The sequence below is a fragment of the Callithrix jacchus genome, chromosome 2 (assembly GCF_049354715.1).
Source record: "Callithrix jacchus isolate 240 chromosome 2, calJac240_pri, whole genome shotgun sequence".
Lineage (NCBI taxonomy): Eukaryota > Metazoa > Chordata > Mammalia > Primates > Cebidae > Callithrix > Callithrix jacchus.
The window spans coordinates 31,184,542-31,209,481 of NC_133503.1; the positions used below are offsets into that span (position 1 = coordinate 31,184,542).

The 24,940-nt window shown below is 46.1% G+C and overlaps 1 protein-coding gene and 1 pseudogene across 4 annotated transcripts in view; one reads left to right on the plus strand and one right to left on the minus strand.

The window, feature by feature from the left end:
* The window catches only part of WWC1 (WW and C2 domain containing 1), a 184,226-nt gene that overhangs the window by 22,772 nt on the left and 136,514 nt on the right, over positions 1-24,940 (plus strand). The window lies entirely within an intron of this gene.
* Positions 10,156-10,779, minus strand: LOC100412667 (prothymosin alpha pseudogene; annotated as a pseudogene).

Here is a 24,940-nt window from a genome sequence, read left to right on the forward strand (position 1 = left end):
TTATTTTTTTAGACAGTTTCGCTCTTGTTGCCCAAGCTGAAATGCAATGGCGTGATCTCCACTCACTGCAGCCTCCATCTCCCAGGTTCAAGCAATTCTCCTGCCTCAACCTCCTGAGTAGCTGGGATTACAGGCATGCTCCATCACTCCTGGCTAATTTTTTTTTGATTTATTAGAGACGGTGTTTCACCATGTTGGTCAGGCTGGTCTTGAACTCCTGACCTCAGGTGATCTACCCGCCTCAGCCTTCCAAAGTGCTGGGATCACAGGCATGTACCACCACTGCTCCCTGCGGAATGTGGATTTTAACCAGATTCCCAGAGGTACTTATGCATGTTAACATTGGAGTTGCACTGACCGTTCAATACTACTTCTATTGTTTTTCTTTTGTGGCTGGCTTTGCCTCTTTCTAGTTCAGATCTAGGGCATGCTACATACTTACGGTATCAATAAACAGTAGACTTTTACAACCAGCTATAAATATTATCTAGAGAAAGGAGCTTTGCAGCTCATTTCCATAGCCCCACGTGAAATAAGGGATTGAAGCCGGGTGGGTGATGGAGCTCAGTTGGTAGAGGTTCACACCTGCAGAGAAAATGCAAGCTCCTGAGGTCTCAGTGCATCTACTAGGAAGGTCAGGTGCCAAAGGTCAGAGCAGTCTCGGGCTATGCAGGAGGTCACCAGGGCTGCAGAACATGGGACAGGGGATGAGGGCCAGTCAGTGGTTGGAGCACTCATCGCAGGTTACTGCCTGTTGGCTCAGCTAAGCAATGAGGGGTGGCCTAGCAGACAGACACCAATGGTGATCACAGAGGCAGGATTCCAGTCCTCAAAGAACAGAGGCAAGAACAAGACAAGGAGGAACTGGAGTCCACAGTGAGTTTCCCAGGCAGGAACTGAGCCAGCAAAATAACTGGCAAAATAAGTCACAGGCTGCCTGGGAGAAATACTGCCATGAGGGGACTAGCATAATGATGCTTTGGGCCAAGGCTTTGGTTAGGTGAGGCGGGCCCCTGCACATAAGCCCTGGCCCCAGCTAGGAGGAATCTGAGCCTGGAGCAGTCCTGGGAAGGCAGAGGTGGGCTCCAGGTATGGGACTGGGTACAGGTGGGGACAGGGAGCCAGCCATGGGCTGCAGAGTCTGAGAGGCCTGTGAAATACCTAACCTTTCCTGGCAAGAGGGTGGCAAGGAGGTGTGGCCAGATTCCAGAGGGCTTTCCCATCAGGGATTAAGACACTGCCCTTGCCAGCCCCTGGCTCACCTGTGCACAGCATTTCATTAGAAGCATGGACCTTGCCCCAACACATTCCTGAGATAACACTCCCTCGCCCGTCTCAGAAGATGCTCAGTTCATTGGTGTGAGTGAGGCTGCTGACACCCCCCCAGATTCATTTCCAGTTTGTTTGAGGTTGGGATGTATGTCTGTGTAACATGACTGAAGAACGAGTCATTAGTGAGCTGTCCAAAGTCCCTTTGGGAACATTCCAGGAAAATAAACCAATACTCCATCAAAGCCACAAATAGCTTTTTTTTTTTTTTTTCCATTCCTTTAAAGCAGGATTTCTCAGAGTGTGGTCTACAGACCTCCTACTTTAGACTCCCTGGAGGAGCTTGTAAAATGCAGATTTCTGGGCCCCCATCGTAAGCCTACTGAATCAGAATCTCAGTGGGGCTTCCAGGAACTGCATTTTTAATATGCTACCCAGATGACTCTAATACACCTTAATCTTAAAAACCTCTCACTCTGCCCCCTCAGTTGATCTTTCCTTTGTGTCAACCGTGTGTGCCCGCTGTGCTCTGATACTCTCTCCCTGTGCTGCCCCACCTAGCCCACTTCAGCTAAAAGGCCACCTCTTCCTGGGAGCCTTCCTTGCCATCTTTGCCCCACCTTGTATAGGGGGCCGCTCTGTTTCCTTCTAACATGCATCTACCACAAAGTAGTAGTTTCTTTCTGTCTGACTGCTCCTCTTTATGGGGAAGCATCCTGTCCAGTCTCCCCAGGCCCAGCACAAAGTTTTGCCTATAATTGGTACTAAGAAAGGAATCAGTGCACCGGGCACGGTAGCTCATGCCTGAAATCCCAGCACTTTGGGAGACCAAGGCAGGAGGATCACTTGAGGCCAGGAGTTTGAGTCCAGCCTGGCCAACATGGTAAAACCCTATCTCTACTAAAAGGCTAAAATTAGCCAGGCATGGTGGCAAATGCCTGTAATCCCAGCTCTTTGGAAGGCTGCGGCAGTAGAATAGCTTGATTCTGGGAGGCGGAGGTCCCAGTGAGCCGAGATCGCGCCATTGCACTCCAGCCTGGGTAACAAGAGCGAAACTCCGTCTCAAAAAAAAAAAAAAAAAGAAAGGAATCAGTGCAAGTGAAGGGCGCTGAGCAGCAACAGAAAGGCCACAGAGTAGGGATGGGGAATGGTCACTTAAGAAGCTGTCAGCTTCTGACTCCTCTCCTGGTCAGTCTTAACTTCTAGATCAAGTCTGGGGGCCAGAGGGCGAGCATCAGACTCGAGGAGAGGCCAAGGCAGGAGGCACAGTCCACCTCTTTGGGACTGTGGCATCCCTGGTGGAAGCTCAGATCCCTGTCTGTATTACAGGGAGACTCCGTAGCTTGACATTCCTCCTGTTGTCGAAAAACAGACGAAAGAACAGTTTTCCAGCTCCAGGGCTGACCCCAAACCCGGGGCAGCTAGCATGCTCAGGCCTCCCCCTCTTTTCAGGCAGGAGAAGCTGAAGAATAGAACTATTGGACCATGAAACTCCCAAGAGTCCTTCCCCTCCCAGTGTTTCTCAGAATTTGTGACCACGATTTTCTGTGTGAGGCTCGCAATTGCTATTCGCCAAACCAGTAACTGTTGACCCAACAAAATCAAACAAAGATACCAGAAGCTCCAGACAGGCTGTCTTCATCGCGTCAGCGAAGGGAGAGCAGGTGCCTGGGATTGAAAGGACATTGCCCATCACCTGGCTCTGAAAAACAAAATGCATTTCCTTATTCTTAACAAGCTGAACACCAGAAACCTGCTTTACCAGTCCAGGGTGCCTCCTGGAAGCTGGCTCGCTTATCTGCAAGTATGTGAAGGCTGGAGGTGTTTTTGTGGGGCTGGCTCAGGGCAGGTGGCTTTGGAAAGAAGAGGCCTGACCTGGTGAGACTCTAGGGTCAGCCCAGACTGCTGTGACCTAGGGAACTCAGCCCAGGAGGTCTGGGTGAGGGCAGCTTGCCCTCTATGTCTGTAGTAGATACAGAACCCCTTAGTTCCTTGAAGAGAAAGAAAGGACTGGCTGGGTTCTAGGCAGCAGGGCAGAGCAGCTGAAGGCTCAGTGCACAGCAGATCCTAGCAAATGCTTCTGGAATGGAATTGGTGCAAGGGGAGACTCCAGCTTTAGTTCAACATGGGCTGTGTCCGAATCCTTCTGACATTTACTGGAATTCCATGCGGGAATCGGGTATTACAAGATTTTGGCAATTACTGAGTTTCTTTCGTGCTTTTGTTCATGAGAATGTTATTTCTGAATCCACTCCCTTTCTCTTCCGTTCTCCCCAGATTACACTTGATTTGCCTCCAGGAGGAAAATAGTATGTTTTTATCATTTGGTCAAGATTTCATATTCAAAAAAGAATAAAATGGGCCAGGCGTGGCAGATCACAAGGTCAGGAGTACGAGACCAGCGTGACCAACATGGTGAAACCCTGTTTCTACTAAAAATACAAAAAAAAAAAAATTATCCTGGCCTGGTGGCGGGCACCTGTAATCCCAGCTATTTGGGAGGCTGAGGCAGAAGAATCGCTTGAACCTAGGAGAGGGAGGTTGCAGTGAGCTGAGATCAAGCCATTGCACTCCAGCCTGGGTAACAAGAGTGAAACTCCATGTCAAAACACAACAAAACAAAAAAACAGTAAAGTGGCAGTACAGTTCAAAAATCTTGTTAGATGCTGTGGAAACCTCACCTGGCAGTAGTGACAGCTGCCACGTGCTGAGGTATTTTATAGACATTTATTTTCACTTCTCACCTTCCAGATGAGGTAGCTTTGGCCAGAGAGGTTAGGGAACTTAGCAAGGTCACGCAGCAAGTTGGCAAGAGGATTTGAGCTTCAGTCTGGGCTCTCTGACTCTGCAGCCAAGTGCCTGCCAGTGCTGCATTGTCTCAAGGTATTTGGCACGTGTTGATGGAACATCACTCACCCTCCTTGAGTTCTCTGCCATTTCTCAGAGAGTTTGTCTGTGTGTCCTGATTTGAGAATTAGTTAAGCTCTCACACTCTCCAGGGTGCAGTGCCTGGAATCCAGGCACTGGAGGAAGTTCCTGCCTCCTTCCTGAGCCCACAGCCTGATCCCACAGATCCTGCTCTATTGGGAAGTGAGGACAGGAGGTGTGGTTCAGGGGTTGGCAGGATGGCAGTGGGGTGCAGAGCAGACGGGGCTGTGATGACCCTCCAGGCACATGCGTCTTGTCAGTTCCCAGGCACTGAACCCAGGACCTCCCCCACCAAGGCATCCTCTCCTATTTCCGCCTTTGCCTCCTGCCCTCTTAGAGTCTATAGCCATTTAGAAATGTGAGCAGAGAGGCTTTTTCAGAAAGAAGTCCTCTAGCTTAGTATTCCCAGGATCCTATCTCACTGGAGAGATTAAAAGGCTGGATTATGTGGGAAGGAGAAACAAGTGTGCCGGGACAGTTTAGATCTAATTGCTAATGACTCTAGAATATGTCCTTCCAGATGTCCTCGTTTTCATTCAGAGGCACTGCCTGCCTTTGTGAGGGATCATACAGCGTTGAATGATGCGTTATCAGTGCAATGCAATAGCCCGGTGACGTCATGAAAATGCTTGCTTTCCGAGAACATGTTCACAGGCAAGAATGCAGCGCTGGAGAGACCCGAGGGTCGTGGTATGCTGCACAATTCAGCTTCTGTTGTGTAACTCCTGAGTTTACTGGCCCTTTGTTGCTGTTTTCTTTGACAAAGTATGATTTTTTTTTAACTTTCTGCTTAGAAATCAGTAGTTTAAGCCCGCTAATCACCTCTTTGGCTTGGCGTGTGGATCATGGAAAGTCCACAGCTCTTAATCTGTTTGCAAATGTTCTCTCAGTTCCAGGAGTTCAGAAATGTAATCAGCTCCCAATTTTTTTATATGATGGTATGATAATTTTTACCCTAATTACAATGATAAAGGTTCTGAGGTTTATTACACAGATGCCTTTTCTTTTCTTTTCTTTTCTTTTCTTTTTTTGAGATGTAGTTTTGCTCTTGTTGCCCAGGCCTGAGTGCAATAGCGTAGTCTTGAACCTTCCTGGGTTCAAGTGATTCTCCTGCCTCAGCCTCCCAAGTCGCCAGAATTATAGTCATGCGCCACCACACCCGGCTAATTTTGCATTTTCAGTAGAGACAGTTTTTCCATGTTGGTCAGGCTGATCTTAAACTCCCAACCTCAGGTGATCCGCCTGTCTCTGCCTTCCAAAATGCTGGGATTACAGGCGTGAGCCACTGCGCCCAGTCACTGATGCCTTTTCTTAGTTTACTTTTTAAAAATTTATTTTTAATTGTGGCACAATATATGTAACATAAAATTTACCATCTTCACCATTTCCAGTGTACAGCTCTGTAATGTTAAGTACATTCATAGTGTCATGGAACCGTCACCACCATCTATCTTGCAAACGTTCTTTATCTTGCTAAACTGAAACTCTGAAAACTTCTACTTTCTGTCTCTATGAATTTGACTTCTCTGAGTGCCTCATGTAAGTGGACTCTTACAGTATTTGTCTTTTTTTCTGATGGGCTATTTCTTTTTTTTTTTTTTTTTGAGATAGAGGTTCACTCTTGTTGCCTAGGCTGGAATTCAGTGGTGGTCTCGGCTCACTGGGACCTCCGCCTCCCAGATTCAAGCTATTCTCCTGCCTCAGTCTTCCAAAGAGCTGGGATTACAGACACCTGCCACCATATCTGGCTAATTTTTGTATTTTTAGCAGAGATGGGGTTTTACCATGTTGGCCAGGCTGGTCTTGAACTCCTGACCTCAGGTGATCCACACGCCTTGGCCTCCCAAAATGCTGGGATTATAGGTGTGAGCCACCGTGCCTGGACTGTGACTGGCTATTTTATTTCACATAATGTTCTCAGAGTTTTTCCATGTTGTTGTTTGTGTCACAATTTCTTTCATTTTTAAAGCTGAATAATATTTCATTATTTGTATGTATGTGAGATGTATATACATACAGTGTATGGCAATATATACACATATACATGACGTTTTGTTAATCAGTTCATGGTGGACACTTGGGTGACTTCTACATTTTGGCTCTTGTGAACAATGCTGCCATGAACATGCGTGTATAACTATGTATTAGCTGGGCATGGTGGCTCACGCCTATAATCCCAGCACTTTGGGAGGCTGTGGTGGGCGGATCACCTGAGGTCAGGAGTTTAAGACCAGCCTGGCCAACATGGTGAAACCCCGTCTCTACTAAAAATACAAAAAATAGCTGGACATGGTGGTGGGCATCTGTAATCCCAGCTCCTCGGGAGGCTAAGGCAGGAGAATCACTTGAAACCAGGAGGCAGAGGTTGCGGTGAGCAGAGGTGGAGCCACTGCACTGTAGCCTGGGTGACAAAGTGAGACTCCATCTCAATAAATATATAAGGAAGTAAGTAAGTGTACATTGCCCCTGCTTTCTATTCTGTTAGGTACATACCCAGAAGGAGAATTGCTAGGTCACATGGTAATTTATTTATTTTTTTTTTGAGACAGGGTCTCGTTCTGTTGCTCAGGCTGGAGTGCAGTGGTGCAATCTCAGTTTACTGCAGCTTCCACTTCCTGGCTCAAGTGATCCTCCAGCTTCAGCATCCATTGTAGCTGGGACCACAGGCATGAGCCACTGCACCTGGCTCATTTTTGTATTTTTTGTAGAGACAGGGTTTTGCCATGTTGCTCTGGCTGGTCTCGAACTCCTGAGCTCAAAGCAATCCACCTTCCTTGGCCTCCCATAGTGTTTAGATTACTGGTATGAGCTACTATGCCCGGCCTGATAATCCTATTTTTAATTTTTTGAGAAACTGCCATACTGTTTCCCCCTATTTTACATTCCCACTAGCAGTGCACAAGGCTTCCAATATCTCCACATCATCATCGACAATTATTGTGTTAGTTTTTTTTTATAGTAGCCAGCCTAATGGGTGTGAAGTGATATTTCACTGTGGTTTTGGTTTGCATTTCCCTAATGATGAGTGATGTCGAGCATTTATATATATACTTTTTTTCTTTTTTTGAGATGGAGTCTTTCTTGCTCTGTCACCCAGGCTGGAGTGCAGTAGTATGATCTTAGTAGTGTAATCACCACCTCCCAGATTCAAGTGATTCTCATGCCTCAGCCTCCTGAGTAGCTGGGATTACAGGTGCCCAACACCACACCCAGCTCATTTTTATAACTTTGGTAGAGATGGGGTTTTACCACATTGGCCAGGTTGGTTTCGAACTCCTGACCTCAGGTGATCCACCTGGCTTGGCCTCCCAAAATGCCTAGATTACAGACGTTAGCCATCGAGCCTGGCCCATACACTTTTTAAAAAGCCAACTCCTCTTGCCACTTCAAAGCTAGAGAGGCAGTAGAGTGTAACATTCAAGGAACTGATTTAGGAGCCAAACTCCCTGGTTTTAATCCTGTCTGCTTTCCTTACTGACTTGGTGACTGAGTCAGTTACAGGACGTCTCTTGCCCATCTGTAAAATACGATAAGTGGCCTAATCTCATCAGGTTATCAGAAGAACTCAGTGAATTAATAGAGGTAAATCCCATAGCACCTGTAAGACTGTGTGTTTGGTAAGTGCTGGCCATCAGTACTGTCAGTGAACAGAGCAGAATCTGCTGCTTTCCAAGATGGCTTTCTTCTCTGCTTAGTCTATTTCAACTAGAGCAAAGGCCTTGGAAGGCTGAAGTGAGACGGTGGCTGGAACCTGGTGGGTTTTCACACTCCAAAGGTGGATGTGTCAAGGGGAAGAAGAACAGAGGCAATGTCTGTCCAATGTCCCTCCTGGAACTTGGCATGTCTAGTTTCAACAGTGAGTGTTGGCAGAACTGGCAACCACAAGACAGGAACATGGCCTGGAAATGGAGTGGAAAGGTAGCTGCTATATATAATTCCTTCAGCCAGTAACGATTAGAGGGAATAGCCATCTGGATGATGAATGGCTCCTAATTGCCTTAAATTACGGCAGTTAGCTAAGGGTTTCTGTTGCTACATGTGTTACTGTAGGCCACTGCACCCTGTGGCCTGCATAATTGTCCTCAGGCCTGTGTCCCCTGAGTCTCAGCTCTTGGGCCTCCATATAGTGCCCTATTTGGTAGGACATCCCACTCAGCCCAGGGAGATCTGGGCTTCTCTGTCACTGGGGCTAATTCTATGAGCATCAGAAGGACCCTAGGTTACACCTTCCCCTTTTCTTTCCAGAACAGATTTCCAACTTGGTCTGGTAAGAACCAGGTTCTTCTTCTAGAGGAGATGTCATGGGAGAAAATAATCTCCATCTCTGATCCTTCTTTAAAGCCTAACTCAATTTCCTTAGCAAGGCGGGAAAACCAGCTGTACTGAGGGAGAGGAGAACTTCCGCCTCTTCCTGCCTTCATCTGGTTAACCTCCTTCTCAGGGCCTGGTTGAAAAGTTAGTTCCTCAAGAAATCATTCTCCAACTCGCTGAAGGGGGACAAGTTCAGTGATTGCCTTCTTTCATAGGGCAAATATCCTTTTCTTTTGAATCAGTTGTTCAGTTGTAATTAGTTAATACCTTGTGTTATTTCTTCATAATGTCATCTCAGAAGATTTTTATTTTCTCTTGTACGCTTCTTCCATTCTAGGAGGCCTAAAACTTTTCTAGAGCAGCAGTTCTCAAAGTGCGATCCCTGGAAATACTTGATCCTCTCAGGAGATCTGCAACGTCAAAGCTTCATAATAACACTGAGAAATTACTTGCTTTTTTTACTTTCCACCTCTTACAAGAGTACAGTGGAGTTTTCTTTTTTTGAAACAGAGTCTCACTCTGTCGCCCAGGCTGGAGTGCAGTGGCGCAATCTCTGCTCACTGCAACCTCCCCATCCCAGGTTCAAGCAATTCTCCTGCCTCAGCCTCCTGAGTAGCTGGGATTACAGGCACATATCACCACACCTGGCTAACTTTTATATTTTTATTAGAGATGGGGTTTCACCATGTTGGTCAGACGGGTTTCAACGTCCTGACATTGTGATCCACCTGCTTCAGACTCCCAAAGTGCTGGGATTACAGGCATGAGCCATTGCGCCCAGCCTGTACCACCAGTCTTTGTATGTGGCTTCCATCCTTAAAATTATATATGGCCTAACAGTGCTTAAAAACAAGTCTCAAGAGGATTAAGCTAATCAGCCAATAAATTAGCCATCAAAACAAAACTCAACATTCTTTAAAGAAAGAAAACGAAGTTTAAATGGTCAACAACTTCATATTGACAATGTCCCCCCAACAACAGAAAAGGTATTCAGCTTATGAAGAAAGATAGTCAATAGAAACAGACCCAGAGATGACTTTAAAAATTTCTTCTTCTTCTTCTTTTTTTTTTTTTTTTTGTTAGAACAACTCAGCAAAATAAAATTCCTGTTTATTGTTGGACAACATTGTTTCACACATACATCAAACAGGCCAAAAAAAAATAAACAGCAACTTCATAGACAAAAAAAAAAAAAGGAAACCTTTTAACCATCTCATACAAACTAACTACTTATAGTACAGCTAAGTACATATACAACAAAGGTACTGGAATGCTCGGAATACGATTGTTTTTCTGTTGTCGTTTTCGCTTTTTTTTACAAGGTTTTTTTCTCCTTTGAGATTATAATGAACATGGTCACACCACAAGTGAAGTCGGAAGTAGGACAGAGAATGCTCCGAAGGCTGGTTTGGTCATCCGAAATCATTAAAAATGGCTGACCCTAACAATATGTACAAAAATATAAAATGTAAATAAAAAATACAAACAAATTTCCTTTTTAAAGTACTTTTAAGAAAAAAAGCAGGGCCTTGGAAGTTTTGGTTCTTTTTTCCTCCCCTGTTGCAAATTCTCATGGTTTGGGTTGGGTAGTGGAGAGCGCGTCGTTCATCTGCGGGTGGCACTGCCCACGTTGGGTGGGCAGGCCGGCCTCTCTACTCGAAGGTGACCACGTTTAGATTCTGAGACAGGAAGTGGAGGGTGAATAGGTCACGGTGGCCTTTTTGTTTTTTAGTTTAACTTTTCCTTTTTTGCTGTCTAATCATCCTCATAGGTCTTCTGCTTCTTGGTATCAACATCATCATCCTTATCATCTTCAGCTGCCCGCTTGCCTGTAGCAGACTCAGCTTCCTCATCTTCATCTCCATCCTCCTCCTCACCATCACCTTCTTCTTCCTCCTCCTCTTCCTCCCCACCTTCTTCCTCTTCTTCATCTACCTTGTTGTCAGCCTCCTGCTCCCCATTTTCCTCATTCGCATTCCCATTAGCAGGGGCATCTCTTCCATTTTCCGTCTCTTCCACAACTTCCTTCTTCTCCTTCAAGTCCTTGGTGGTGATTTCGGAGCTGGTGTCTACTGCTGCGTCTGACATGGTGGGGCACGCCGATGATCCGATGCGGAGGATTAAAAAGGAAGCGAGATTTCAAGGACTCTGGCGATAAAGCTGCCGGAGTCTGCGACAGCGAAGGAGACGCACGGCGGAGGCAGCTGCAGCGAGCAACGAATCAGACGAGGAACAATGCAAAGATGGCTTTTCAGAGCAGCCAGTGGGGGGATTTCTTCATTTCTCTAAAAGATAATTGACTGTTTAGATATGTTTAAAGATATAAAAGAAGTCAGTAATGAAACTAAATGAAAATTCTAGATGAAAACTACAATATCTGAGATGAAAAATTTGCTAGATGAGTTTAATAGCAGATCAGATGCTGTAAAATAAAGACTAGTGAACATGTAGTCAGGGCAATGGAAAGTATTCAAGCAAGCCTGGGTGCAGTGGTTCACACCTGTAACCCAAACACTTTGGGAGGCTGCGGCTGGAGGATCTCTTGAACTCAGGAGTTCAAGACCAGCCTGGGAAACACGGCAAGACCTCATCTCCTCTGAAATGAAAAAGAAATAAGCCAGGCATGGGGTACGTGCCTGTAGTCCCACCTGTTTGGTAGGCTGAGGTGGGAGGATCAGTTGAGCCCAGGAAGCGGAGGCGTCATGAGCTATGATTGTGTTACTGTACTCCAGCTTGGGCAACAGAATGAGTGAGACCCTGTCTAAAATAAAAAAGTATCCAAGCTGAAGCATGGAAGGAAAAAAAGCTTGAAGAAATAAGTCAGGACTTTAGCAATTTGTGGGACATTATTAATCAGTCTAAGAAATGTGTGTTTGCATTCCCCCAAAAAAAGGAGATAGAGAGATTGGGGAAAAAATACATTTGAAGACATAATGGATGAAAAATTCCAAAGTTGATGAAAATAATATTACCCACAGATCCAAGAAGCCCAATAAATCCAGAAAAATCATATGGAAAACCACACCTAGACATATCATAATCAAACTGCTGTAAACAAAAGATAGAAAAATCTCAGGCCAGGCACGGTGGCTCACACATATAATCCCAGCACATTGGGAGGCCAAGGCGGGTAGATCACGAGGTCAAGAAATCAAAACTATCCTGGTCAACATGGTGAAACCCCATCTCTACTAAAAATACAAAAATTAGCTGGGCATGGTGGCATGCGCCTGTAGTCCCAGCTACTCGGGAGACTGAGGCAGGAGAATTGCTTGAACCCAGGAGGCAGAGGTTGCGGTGAGCCAAGATCGTGACATTGCACTCCAGCCTGAGTAACGAGAGAAACTCTGTCTCAAAAAAAAAAAAAAAAAAAAAGAAAAGAAAAATCTTAAAATCAGCCAGGGAATAACATATAAGAGAACAATAGGAATACTGAAGACTTCTTGGGGCTGGGTGTGGTGGCTCATGCCTGTAATCCCAGCACTCTGAGGTGGGTGGATCACCTGAGGTTGGGAGTTTGAGACCAGCCTGACCAACACAGAGAAACCCTGTCTCTATAAAAATACAGAATTAGCTGTAACCCAAACACTTTGGGAGGCTGAGGCTGGAGGATCCCTTGAACCTGTGTACCTTTAATTCCAGCCACTCGGGAGGCTGAGGCAGGAGAATCGCTTGAACCCTGGAGGTGGAGGGTGTGGTCAGCTGAGATCGCACTATTGCATCCAGTCTGGGCAAAAGCGAAACTCTGTCTCAATAATAAAACAAAATAAAATACTGCAGACTTCTCATCAGAGACAATACAAACCAAAACATAATTAAATGATATCTCTAAGGTGCTGAAAGAGAAAAATACTGTCAACTTACAGTTCTGTACCCAACCACAACTATCCTTAAAACGAGGATGAAATCCAAATATTTTCAGATAAAATAAATTGCCAGAGAAAGTATCACTAGCATAGTTACACAATAAGAAATGTTAAAATAAAATTTTCAGGGCCGGATATGGTGGCCCATGCGTGTAATCCCAGCACTTCGGGAGGCCAAGGTGAGCAGATCACTGGAGGTCAGGAGTTTGAGACCAGCCTGGCCAATATGGGGAACCTTATCTCTACTAAAAATACAAAAATTAACCAGGCTGTTGGTGTGTACCTGCAGTCCCAGCTACTCAGGAGGCTGAGGCAGGAGAATCGCTTGAACACAGGAGGTAGAGGTTGCAGTGAGTTGAAATCATGCCACTGCACTCCGGCCTGGGTGACAGAACAAGACTCTGTCTCAAAAAACAAAACAAAAAAAGACATTTTTTCAGTCAGAAAGAAGATAATATCCGGTGGAAACTTAGATCTACGTAAGAAATGAGGAGTACCAGAAATAGAAAAAAACTAAACATTTCTTCATATCTGTAAAAGATAGTTGATTGTTTAGAGCAAACATAATGGTATATGGTGGATGAATGTTTTTAAAAAGTAGAACAGAAAGAAAAAGGAAGCAAGAAACAGATGAGACAAATAGACAACAAATAGCAAGTTGGTAGACTTAAATCCAGCTATATCGTAATTCAGTAAAAGTAAATGGACTAAACACTCTAATTAAAAAGTAGAAAAAATGAATAAGACTCAAGTGTATAGCCTGCCTGTAACAGAGTCACTTTAAATATAAATACTCACATAGGATAGTGACAAGTAAAAGGATAGGAAGGATATACCATACCGGTACTAATCAAAAGAATATTGGAATGGCTGTCAGCATGGAACACAGAGAGCTTTTACAATAATAGGGTGATTCATCAAAAAGACATGACCATCCTAAATGTGTGGACACCTAGTAGCTGAGTTCAAATACCTGAATAAATGACTGGATCCAGTAGAGCAAGCTTTCCAGCTCTTTGCAGTGGGGAGGACGGATGGAGCCATTTCCTCATTCCAGTCCTGATCTCCTTTTAGTTGCTGGCAAGGGCAGAAGTGGGCAGAAGCAAGCTGACCTCCATGGCCTCATTTTGTGCTCAGCATTGAGACCACCTGTGCCCTCCTTGTCCTCTGAGATGGCAGGCCCTGGGAGCCCCTATCAACAACTCTCATAGGGTACTCCATCCTAGCTCTTCTTGCCATCAAGAGAGCTTTCTGGAACCTGCCAAGCTCACCTGGGATGCCAGTGAGGACTTGGGCCCATGCTCGCTGAGGTTATCAGGGGCTGGGGTCCTGGAGTGGTGGATGGCACCAATGTCAGTCTCTGGAAACTCTGGGTGTCCTAGAATACAGAAGAAGGTGGCAGTGTCTACCCTCAGGCTGGTTCCTGCCATTCAAGTACTGATAGGAGCTGAGTTAGCACCAGGTGGGGCAGTGGGGAGGGGAATTTTTTTCTTTTTTTGGAGACGTAGTCTGATTCTGTCACCCAGGCTGGAGTGCAATGGCACGATCTCAGCTCACTGCAAGCTTTGCTGCTTGAGTTCAAGTGATTCTCCTGCCTCAGCCAACTGAGTAGCTGGGATTATAGGCACCAGCCACCGTGCCGAGCTAATTTTTGTATTTTTAGTAGAGACAGAGTTTCACCATCTTGGTCAGGTTGGTCTTGAACTCCTGAGCTCGTGATCCACCGCCTTGGCCTCCCACAGTGCTGGGATTACAGGTAGCCACTGCGCCCTGCAGGGAGGGGAATTTTTTAAGCAATAATGAAAGGAAGAGGAGGAGAAGTTTCCTGGATAGGCTGTGTCTGGTGGCAAAGAATTCCATCATTTACAGGCAGTCTCATTTGCACTGACAATCCGTGTGAGGAATGATTCCTGTTCCTTTTAAAAAAATTGTGGTAAAATATACATAACGTAAAATTAATCATCGTAACCATTTTCAACGGTAGAGTTTAGTGAATTAAGTATATTGTTACTGTGCAACCATCACCACCGCCCATCTACAGAACTCGTTTCATCTTCCTGCACAGGAACTCTGCACCCATTAAACAACCCCCGACTCCTCCCTGCCCCCAGCCCCTGGAAACTACTGTTCTACTCTGGCTCTATGAACTTGACTACTCTAGATACCTCATATAAATGAAATCCCATAGTATTTGTCCCTTGTGACAGTTTGTTTCACTTAGCATTATGTGAAATAATACATAAGGCTCATCCATGTTGTAGTCTATGTCAAAATTTCCTTCCTTTTTAAGGGTGAATCATATTCCACTGTATGTTGATATTATGTTTTGCTTCTCTGTTCATCTGTCGATGGACACTTGAGTTACTTTCACCTTTTGGCTATTTGTGAATAATGCTGCTATGAATGTGAGTGGACAGCAATGATTTTTTTGTTTTAAGGTAATAAGGTGAATATGGGGATAGGAATTAGTGGCTCAGGACACCAACCTGATAGTCTTATTTCACATTCATAGAACACAAATTCCTAGAACACAAATAAGCATCTGGGAAAGTTTATTCTTGCAAATTTGCCTTTTTGAAGGGACAGAGCTGCTGAGAGCCTTTGGTGGCTGAGGTCTCCTGACTCATTTCCACCCTTCTACGCACTGGCCACATGCAGGCCAGTATCTGAGTGAAGGTGTCATTTCTTGCTTTGGTTATTGCCATAGTCAGCGAACAGTGGCCAGACTCCAAGATCATTTTCCAGCAATCTCATGTTGCAACTACTTTTGGGATTTTCTTCCACAAGACTTCCCAGAGCAAATTGTTCTCCTTCTCAGAATTGCTCATGGTTCTCCAGTGCTCACAGAAGACCCCAAAATATCTTAGCATGACTCAGGGCCCCTACTAGTCTTCCCAGTCTTCTCGCCCTCTCCTTTCCTTCATTCCTTCATTTACCTCATGGTTCATTTGCTCACCCTGTGATCTGTATTTTGTATTTGTTTCTGACATGTGTGTCTGATATTGACTCACTTGGATAGTGTGCTCTAGGACCTGGGACATGATAAGAGCAGGAATGTTTATGATGGAAAGAATCTTACCTTCTCAGGTCTCCTTAGCTCTTCATTGAAACCTTGTAAGGTAAATTGTTTCATCCCCAATTGGCAAGTTGGGAAATTGAGCTTCCACAGTTTAGAGAAAGGGCTTTGCAATTCTGGTCATTGGATCAAATTTAGAACCAGAACCAGGGTGTTCCTCTGAGTGAGACTGTGGCTTTATGAGACACTAGGAAGCTGAAGGTAGCAAGCATAAATGCCCAGGGGTTCTGGATCCTCTTTGTCTCTGCAAGTAAAGGTGAGACCTCGCTGGGGATTAGTTTGATTGAAGAATGATGAAAGGCCAGTGCTTGTAGATATTCCCTTAACAAAGACCTGAGTGTGGTATAGCATTAAGTTGGCTGCTTTCTCCACTCTGGAAGGATATCCAATGAGAATATAAGCTCATGTTGGCAGGAATATGCTCCCCACGTTATAGGGAACCCAGGAGTGAGTGGAAAGCCTTACCAAAATTTGTTGCATTCATGCTGATAAATTCTGAACACTCCGCTAGGTGAGTCAGGAAGTTAGAGCAGGTGGGTGGATATGGACTTCTCCCTCAAATGTGCAACCCAGTGATATGCTGCTGCTCAAAACAGAGTGGCACCAGAAGCACAGGCAGAGCTGAGTAACTTGCTCAAGGTCTCCCAGCTAACAGAAAGCTGAGCCATTCACAAGTTGGGAGTCCAAGTTCAGCGCTGCTTCTAACACATCTGCCACTTGGACGGCTTTGGCATAGTTGCAGCCTTGGGAGCATTACCTAGCCTCAGTGATCTCACCCACAAAGTGTGCGTAATATCTGCCTCTCTGGGCCGTCATAAAGACAGGTGAGCTAAGCAGGTAAAGCAGTCAGCCGGGGCTAGGACAGAGTGGGTTATGAAGGACGCTGTTTCCTGGTGCTCCCTTTCTTCACTTGCTGGTGAACAACAAGCACTTGGGAATTGCCCCCCATGGTCAAGATTATTGGTTGATTTTGACCAATAGAGGTATGTAGTGGTGGAGGCACTATCTCTAGAGGGTGAAGAGTGTGATCGGATTGGAATGCCATGCAACTGCAGTCATTCCTCCTTTCCTTATTGGAGCATTTCATTGACCTGCAATCTGGGGGTGGCTGTGGGGAGTTTTTTCACTTCCCTTTTCCTGAAAGTACTTGCATGACCTCAGTGTCTGGTGCCCCTGTTTACAAAAGTGTCTGTCAGTCCCCTTGGTCAGCACAGCTGGCACCCATCCTGGGGCTGTCTGGGCTCCACCTTGCACCCACCTGCAATAAAGCAGAAAAGCCTCATTGAGACAATCATTTTTTTCTGGCACAAACAGGTGGACGACGTTGCTTTTTCCATCGTGATAAGTTGGTCTTGCCCCTTAGCTCCCCCTCTGTAGGGTACTTGGTTTCTTCCTTCCCCCTTGGTGATATCTCGGTCAGGAAGAAAGTCCTAGCCAAGAGCTTCCAGGTGACCACTTGATTGCACTGCTGCCTGATAACCCAATTTACCTTGAGCAGAGACCTATAGTTTTGTGTTATTCTTAGGATTTAACAAATGCTGCCCTTAAGGCCCAAGGGAAAAACAGAAAGCCTGGTTATGCTGAGCCCAAGTGGGACATCATCTAGAAGGCCTTGAGGTTTTCTCTTCCAACCTGAGCTTATTTTCTTATTTTATTTATTTAAAAGGGCTCCCTTCTCATGAGGCAGGACTTCAAAGGAAGCATTCCAGGCCACACTTCCTTTTGGTAAATCTTAACCAATGTAAATGTTTACTTTTGTGTTGTAAATCCTAGGAGGTGAGGGGAGAAGGAATGTCCAAAGCAGGTGTCCTGCCAGCAAAAGTTAAAACTTAATCTGCTGTTTTAGACATGTGGGAGGGAGGGCAGGCAGTGTTTATAATTAACAAGCCATGCTAATGAAACTGGAGTTAGAACCTTTTTGCCAGGTCCTGCAAATTCCTGGACCTACTGGAAAGAGAGAGAGTTTAGCAAAACCCACCTTGCTTCTTCCCCTGCCGGGATGGTCATCGCATACAAAGGGAGAGAATGAGCAGAACAATAATGTAAAGGGATGAAGATAAAAGGGAAAGTGAAATGATAGAAAGCAATATTACTTCAAAACTGTGGCTTTCCGCCAGGCGGGCGTGGCACTTTGGGAGGCCAAGGCAGGCAGATCACCTGAAGTCAGGAGTTAGAGACCAGCCTGGCCAACATGGTGAAACCCTGTCTCTACTAAAAAGAAAAATTTGCCGGGCATCGTGGCTTCTGTAATCCCAGCTACTTGGGAAGCTGAGGCAGGAGAATCACTTGAACCCGGGAGGCAGAGGCTTCAGTGAGCCAAGATTGCACCACTGCACTCCAGCCTAGGTGACAGAGCAGGACACTGTCTCAAAAAAAAAAAAAAAAAAGAAAGAAAGGCAACTGGCTTTGGTTAAAAATGTAAATTCTAAAAAAGATTACTAAAACAAATGTTCCCATTCCCCTGCCACCCTCAGTCACCAGGAATGCATTGAACAGGAGGGTCTCGGCAATTGTCTTGGGACCCACACTGTCTGGGAAAGAGACTTCTGAGTTTCAGTACGCTGCCTGAGCAACATCCCCTTGGAAAAAATCCTTGAAAAACTGGGATGTTCTGTGGAGGGAGGCTACTCACGAGTTGTGTAACTTAGGCAAAGGCATTCACATTTTCTGAGACTCAGTTTTCTTCTTATCAATAAAGTGCAGCTAACAATAAGCACCTTCAGAATTATGAGGATTAATTGGCTGGTGTTTACTCAACACAGTGTTTGGCAATCAGTTGTTCTTGAGGTCGCTATTGTTACTCCTACTCCTATGCACCTACCATATATGCATGGAATGTGCTAGGAGGGGAAGAGGTCGTGGGAGGTGATCCTGGGGCAGTACAGCTAAGACCTCCCTCCATCCTACATGCACTCATTCAGAGGCCCCTTTCTCTTTCCTCTGTTCGTCTGGAAGGGGTTGGTGCTGTAGGAGGAAAAGGGACATGGAGCAGAGAGAAGGATGCAGTGAGGGTGTCTGGGACTGTTGGCAGGCAGCAGTCAGACTTGGGGGCTACAGGGCTCTGCAACTGAGGAAGCCGGAGGTGGGTGAAGAGTTGGCCGCTCCTCTCCCCTAAAGCTGCAGAATCTTCTGACTATAAGAAGAGCTGGTGCATTCAGGCCGTGCGCAGTGGCTCACGCCTGTAATCCCAGCCCTTTGGGAGGCCGAGGCGGGAGGATCACCTGAGGTTGGGAGTTTGAGACCAGCCTGACTAACGTGGAGAAACCCTGTCCCTACTGAAAATACAAAATTAGCCAGACGTGGTGGTGCATGCCTGTAATCCCACTACTTGGGAGGCTGAGGCAGGAGAATCACTTGAATCTGGGAGGCGGAGGTTGTGATGAGCCAAGACTGTGCCATTGCACTCCAGTGTGGGCAAAAAGAGTGAAATTCCGTCTCAAAAAAAAGAAAAGAAGAGCTGATGTATTCAGAATTGTCTACAACCGATCCTTCCCCTGACCTTCCTAGAAGCCTCCTACCTTCAAGGCTGAACTGCTGAGTCGCGAGCTGGGTGAATAACACAGCCATTCTCCAGTCTGGGGATGTCAGAATGCCCACCCCTTCCCCACCCCTCCAGGGGGTGATGCTTCAGAACTGCAGCCCTGCCACTTCCTCACTTCAGCCTTGTGTATAAGCCAGCAAATAGCCTAAATCTCTCTCCCTGAGGGCTGTGTGGATACGTTCTGGGGCACTCGTGTAATGCAGTGCCTTGTGGACCTTGACAAGTCTAAGGTACAGGTCTCATAGGGAAAGGAGTCCAAGATACATGATGGGACATTCTGCAAGATTCAGAACATTTTGAAAAATGGGGTTAAAAGTATAGACTCCCATCAAATAGAGCTTTACAGAGGGGGGTGCTCCAAGGAATGATCTATTTCATAGAAATGTTTGGCCCACACAGTATTGAAATAGCTGCTGCTCCAGGACCACCCTTTGAAGGCTTGTGTTCACTGCAGTCCACCCTTCCTACTTGACTCAGTTACCTGCCTGGGTCAAGCTGGGATTTGAGTTGGCAACCCCAAGACAGCTGCGAGTGAGTTGAGGGAGACTGTGTATGTCCTACAGGACAGTTGATCGGTTTTAAGATGAACTTGTTTTGCATGTTAACGTCTGCAAATGTGGGGTACTCTTATCAATGCCGTTGGCCATTGCTATCATTGCTTACACATGCACAAATGATGTAGCTCCTATTAAGGTAATGGGATAGCTGTGGCCCCTCTGTTTTCTTTGGAAAAAAAAAAATGGTAAAACCATTTGCGAACAGGTCTTTGTTCTTATTGAAAAACTTCCTTTGGCATCTTCTAGTGAAGTCAAGAAAATGCGAGAACAAAATTCAGAGTAATGGAAGAGAATCATGGAAACATCATCAGAATTCTCTTTCATGAAATGCTGCCGGGCACGGCGGCTCATGCCTGTAATCCCAGCACTTTGGGAGGCAGGTGGATCACTTGAGGCCAGAAGTTTGAGACCAGCCTGCCCAACATAGTGAAACCCATCTCTACTAAACATACAAAAATTAGCCGGATGTGATGGTACATGCCTGTAATCCCAGCTACTCGGAAGGCTAAGGCAGGAGAATCACTTGAACTGAGGAGATGGAGGTTTCAGAGTTGAGATTGTGCCACTGCAATCCAGCCTGAGTGATAGTGAGATTCCATCTAAAAAAAAATGCCTTAACATTCAGCGGCACAAAAGAATGACACTGTGAGTGGGAAACACACTGGTGCCGATGACTCAGAGCTGAAAAGGGGCTCCATCTTATACCGTAGCTCATTCATTTCACTTATCTTCCTTTTCATATGTGGAAAAGAAAGTCATGTAATAAAGTCCTTATCTAAAAATGTCTGAGCTTTTTCAGTACCTATGAATATTTTAAGATAAAGCTTTGGGTCATAACTTACTGGCAGTGTTTTCCTTTTCTGATTGCATCTAGAATAATCCTGCTTATAAGTGATGCTTTCTTTTTTTTTTTTAATTTTATTTTTTTAAAGATGGGGTTTCACCATATTGGTCAGGCTGGTCTTGAACTCCTAACCTCAGGTGATCCACCTGCCTCATCCTCCCAAAGTGCTAGGATTATAGGCGCGAGCCACCACGCCCAGCGAGTGATGCTTTCTTAGTGACGAAGTAGAGTGTATGTGTGCGTATTTGATCAGCATGTATATGTGTGCACATCATGTGCACTAGGTTTGTGTACATGCTGATACCTCTGTGAAAACGTTTCTGGAAGGGTACACAGGAAATACTCCCTGTAACTTAGGGGTTTGCATGGTAGGTGAGGAGGGAAAAGTCTCTTGTTACTTGTATTTGTGGGTTACTTTTGTATATTTTTGGTTTTTTCTCTCTTTTCTTTTGAGATAGGGTCTCACTCTGTCGCCCAGGCTGGAGTGCAGTGGCACAGTCTCAGCTCACTGCAATTTCTACTTCCCAGGCTCAAGCGATCCTCTTGTCTCAGCCCCCCAAGTAGCTGGGACTGCAGGCGTGTGCCACAACGCCAAGTTAATTTTTGTATTTTTTGTAGAGACTGGCTTTCACCATGTTGGCCATGCTGGTCTCAAACTCCTGGGCTCAAGCAATTTACCCTCCTTGGCTTCCCAAAGTGCTTGGATTATAGGCATGAGCCAATGTGCCTGGCCATTTTTTACTTTTATAAAAAAGGGTGGGGGAACCTTTCAAGTCTCAAGCCCCACCTCAGACCTCCTGACTTCAGCGTCTCTGGGGATGGCACCCTAGGTGCCAGGCACCCAGGTTTGGTTCTCTGTCTAACCAGGCTGAAAGCCGGCTGCCATCTCTAGGGGACCAAGGACTCCATGAAGCTCACAAGGGTTTCAAAAAAACTACTGATTCACTAACCAACCAACTATCTCCTTGCCCTCCTCTTTCTCTTTCTCCCCTCCTTCCCCAAACATTTTTTGAGTACCTCCCCTATGTATAATGTCAAGCATGCATCTACAGGCCTTCTTTTCTCTTCGGGAGTTGGGAGTAGAGGGTGCCTATTTTGCACCCTGGAGATGCATGGAAAACGTGCATCCAGATAATCCTTGACCATCTCTTCATACCTTTATGCCTGAGAATGCACCCTTGTTGTGAGCCCTTTGTGGAGAATGCGACTTCTTCTCTCAGACAAGATCTCATTGTGAGGTCAGGTGTAGGTTTAGAGCTTCGTAATGATGGGCAGCACCTCTGTGATCTTTGCAACCTAGAGAGGCTGCTCTGAGGTGCTATCAGTCCAGGAACACTGAGCTCTGTGCTGGTGTGGCTGCGGGTCTGTCCTGGAGAAGCCCATGTAGGAGAGGGACATTTGGAAAGAGCCTCCCCTCCCCCACCCAGGCTTTACCTGCACAGCTTCCCCATTTATCAGCCCAAGTTTGTTATCCTGGGGACTTAGAAATTGCTATCCCTTATCAGCCCCCTTCCACTCCTTCAAGATGAACTTATTTTAAGATTCTTATAGAACTATAGCCTGAACATGCCACCCCCTTGTATAAAACACTTTAATGCTCTGTCATGGCTCTTACAGTCTACTTTCCCTGACCTGGCAAGGCGGCTCATGCCTATAGTCACAGCACTTTATGAGGCCAACACAGGAGGATCCCTTGAGCCGAGGAGGTGGAGACCAGCCTGGGCAACATAGCAAGACCTCATCTGTACAATAAAAAAAAGGAAAAATCTTAGCCAGGTGTACACACCTGTGGTCCCAGCTGCTGGTGAGGCTGAGGAGGGAGGACCACTGAAACCCAGGAGTTCAAGCTTGCAGTGAGCTATGATGGTAGCCCTGCACTCCAGCCTAGGTGGCAGAGCAAGATTCTGTCTCAAAAAAAGAAAAAAGGGGCCAGGTGCGGTGGCTCACACCTGTAATCCTGGCACTTTGGGAGGCCAAGGCAGGCAGATCACGAGGTCAAGAGATCGAGACCATCCTCGTCAACACAGTGAAACCTCATCTCTACTAAAAATACAAAAAATTAGCTGGGCGTGGTGGCACACGCCTATAGTGCCAGCTACTTGGGAGGCTGAGGCAGGAGAATCACTTGAACCCAGGAGGCGGAGGTTGCCGTGAGCTGAGATCACGCCACTACAGTCCAGCCTGGGCGACACAGCGAGACTCCGTCTCAAACGAAAAGAAAATAAAGAAAAAAGTCTCTCCCTAACATGGCTCACAGGACACTCAACAACATAGGACTGACCCTGATTTTGCCTCTCCAGCCCCATCCTGTTTCTCTCCCCCGCCCCCACTGCACTTGGGCAACAGGTCCTGAGAGACATTGCAACCTTGTACATTATACAGCCTGGCAAATGCTGCCCCCTCTAACAGAAGCTATGTTATACCCTGCTCTCTTCACCTACTTACACCTACTCATTCTTCAGCCCTGAGTTTCATCACACCCACTTGGGAAGCTTTCCCTAACCACAAGGAGTAAGATCAGACCCTTCATGCTCCACCCCCATTTACAGTCTTGTGGCCCTGTGTGTTGCTGCTTTGCAGAATTGCTCAAATTTCTGTGTCTGCCTTCTCCACTGCACTGCAAGCTCCTTAAGGATAGGCGGCTCTGGCTGTTTACCGCAAAATTTTATCCCCAGTGCCTGGCTCCAGTGAGTTCTGAACCTGTATTTTGGGCAACTGAATGAATCGATGACTCTCCTGCTAAGCAGCGATGCTTCTCCCAAGAACAAGGGTTAGGCCCAGCTTTCAGCAGGGAGGCAGCTGAGGATGTGACTGAGCACCCGGGAGCCTAGGCAAGAAGCTGATTGGTGGGATGGAATGCAACAGGTCCCTCTGGTATCCTGGATACAGAGATGGGAATGTAAACTGGGCCCAGAGGCTGAATTCTTGAAATTTCACTGGAGCCTGCAGGGAAGTGAACCTGACCTTGAAGTTCTAGCCTTTATTTTTTTTTCCCCACTCTTAAAAAAAATCAAGATAAAAGGTGCAATCATGCAACACATTCTTTCTGTGGGAGCTGTGAGGTGAGAGCTTCTAAGTCACACTGCACTCATCACCCAGCCTGCTTTTTGCTGGTGCAGGTGCATCCTCCAAGATTTCTCGGCATTGCATACCCTGGAGGAGTTGAAGTTCCTAGTGGGTACTCCTTGGGCACTGGCAGAGACATCCCAGCAGCTGTTCCCCTAATGAGGTGTCACGGAAGTTAAAATGTGATGATAATAGCAAGTGTTTACTGAACATCTAGGCCAGGTGCGGTGGCTCATGCCTGTAGTCCCAGTTTTTAGGGAGGCAGAGACTGGAAGATAGCTTGAGCCTGGGAGTTTGAGACCTGCCTGGACAATATAGCCAGACTCTGTTCTCTCAAAAAAAAGAAAAAAGAGGGGGGGGGCCGGGCATGGTGGCTCATGCCTGTAATCCCAGCACTTTGGGAGGCTGAAGGGGGCGGATCACTAGGTTAGGAGATTGAGACCATCCTGACTAACATGATGAAACCTCATCTCTACTAAAAATATAAAAATGAGCCGGGAGTGGTGGTGCACATGTGTAATTCCAGGTACTTGGGAGGCTGAGGCCGGAGAATCCCTTGAACCCAGGAGGCAGAGGTTGCAGTGAGCTGAGATCATGCCACCACTGTACTCCAGCTTAATAAAATAAAATAAAATAAAGAATATCTAGAATGCCCTGGGCAATGTGCTAAGCACTTTGTGTGTCTCATATGAGCTAGGCCTCCCAGGACACCTGTAGTTGAGGAATTATTATGCTAATTAAACAGAAGCGAAGTTAGGACTCAAGGAACTGAACTGATCTGCCTGTAGTCACACAGCTGGAGGTAGAAGTGCTGGCATGGAGTGTAGATCCAGCCATCCAGTAGCTCCCAAGCCTCCGTTCTGACCACTGTGTCACCTCCAAGTAGCCCTAGCAGCCAGCACTTGACTACTTCCAGCCTTCTTAGCATGTCCCATTCATTCGCTCACTTAATTGTTTATAAAACTTGATGAGGAAGATATGGTTACTTTCATTTCTCAAATTACTAAACAGAGGCTTAGCGAAATTAAGCAGCACAACCAGGATACAAACACAGCTCCCTCTACCCACAAAGCTCTTGCTTTCCTTCCCCTAAGGGGAGAGGGGAGTCTGTGTCCCTTAGAGCAAATTGCTTGTTCTCTCCAGTCCTGGTTTCCTCATCCATAAAAGACGGACATTGGACATTGTCAGAGGTTTTCAAATGTTGTTTTAGCAGTGGAACCATTTCTTGAAATGGAACCTTCTCACTCAACCCTGGCATGCAAACCCCTTCCTTAATGGCCCACTTCCTGCCACCCCCAGCTCACCTGGATATGTGAGCTCTGCAGAACCCAATTTCAGAACTTCAGCTGTAGGTGATTTCCAAAGGCCTTTCCAGTGTGATCAGCCGTCTTTGCTTCTTTAATTTTGGGTCTAGCAGAAGAGCTAGGGCATGTTTTCCTTTTTAAAAATAATACCTGTCCAGGCACAGCAGCTCACACCTGT